The sequence below is a fragment of the Temnothorax curvispinosus genome, unplaced genomic scaffold, assembly GCF_003070985.1.
Source record: "Temnothorax curvispinosus isolate PA1 unplaced genomic scaffold, ASM307098v1 QBEX01016563.1, whole genome shotgun sequence".
Taxonomy (NCBI): Eukaryota; Metazoa; Arthropoda; class Insecta; order Hymenoptera; family Formicidae; genus Temnothorax; species Temnothorax curvispinosus.
In genome coordinates this window covers 8,148-10,000 of record NW_020226343.1, presented here as the reverse complement: position 1 = coordinate 10,000, position 1,853 = coordinate 8,148, and positions in this window count along the sequence as shown.

The following is a 1,853-nucleotide window of genomic DNA, read 5'->3' as shown; positions in this document are numbered from 1 at the left end:
ATATCTCAAAATTTGAGGAAATTAGAACAATCACGTATATTTTTTAAACAAAAATTGGAAATCTTTTTAGAAAAATTGAAAAAACTTCGTAACCGGTTTCAAGAAAATCAATTCATTAATGAAAAATTATCCATTAATAAAAAATTAAACTTATCCTCCAAAAATTAAAAAAATTTTGACACGACTCTTATTTCATATATAATTCTTTAAGATTTGGTCAATTAATTCCCAAAAAATTGGAAAAATTTTGTAACCGGCTTCCAAAAAAATTGGTAACAAAAAATTATACATTTTATAGCACTCCCCGGAAAATTCTACCCTTGTTTCATATATAAATCTTTTAAATGCGGTCAATTATTTCCCGAAAAATTAGAAAAATAAAAAAACCGGTTTCCAGAAAATCGGTAACGAAAAACTATACACTTTATGGCACTCCCTGGGAAATTCTACCCCTATTTCATATACTTTTGGTAAAAATTCGGTCCACTAACGAATGAGTAGTTCGCGGTCAGACATACATACATACATACATACATACAGACGACAGTACTTATATATATAGATCTATACTATCTATACTAATATATAAAATCCTTACGGTGGTGTATGTTTGTACGTTATTAACTTAAAAATTATTGGACCGAATTTTTACCACAAGTATATAAAATAGGGGTAGATTTTTCCGGGGAGTGCTATAGAGTGTGTAGTTTTTCGTTACCGATTTTCTGGAAACCAATTTTTTTAATTCTTACGGGTGGTGAAATTAAAGAAATTAAAAAATTGGTTTCCAGAAAATAGATAACAAAAAACTATACACTCTATAACACTCCCCGGAAAATTCTACCCCTATTTTATATACTTGTGGTAAAAATTCGGTCCAATAGTTTTTAAGTTAATAACGTAAGGAGAGAGAGAGGGAGAAGGAGAGAGAGAGAGAAAAAAAAAAGAGAAAGAGAGAGAGAGAGAGAGAGGAAAAATACAGAAGTGTGATAAAGAAAAAAGTAAGGATGTATTTTAAATATCATTCTCTGTTTACTTTTCTTTCTATCTCTCTTTAAGATTCGGTCAATTATTTTCCAAAAAATTAGAAAAATCGGTTTCCAGAAAATCGGTAACAAAAAACTATACACATGATGGCACTCCCCGGAAAATTCTACCCTTCTGTATTTCATATATATACATTATATTTCACATAACCTCGATTTTTCACTTAAAAACCTAAGGGATAAAATCGGTAAGTGAAATATCGAGGTCCTGTGTACATCGCGAGCAATCTCAAAATTCCCAAAAAAACGCCCGGGTAAATCAAGGGATGATGTCGCTGATCGATAAGTGAAATATCGGAAAAACGGAAATGACTCAATAGCGTGAAACTCAAGTAAAGAAAGACCGGTTACGACATGTTTAATTTATGAAAACATTTATGCAGTCCGATTTGAAATTAGAGGCATTTAGTTATAATTCAAATTACGAATATCAATTTCATCCGAGAGTAATAATTGGGAAAATGGATGCAATATGTGATCATTGTCAAGCAAAAAAGTTTAAAATTTAAGCACCTAGGATGTGTTATTCATGCGGAAAAGTTAAACTACCGTCTTTAAATCAACCACCCGACACACTCCTTATATGTTTGTCCACAATAAGGATATTGAAACACAAATGAAGTCGTTTCAAGAAAAACGACTCCCGGGCGAAGCCCGGGTAACCAGCTAGTATAAATATACAATATCTTTTATGTTGTATGTGTTTAAATATTTTTGTACGTAATAATGAACAAAAATATATTGATAGCTTATTATTCATTTTATTTTGATTTCACAAATGACTATATGTAAAATATTTGAAAATTA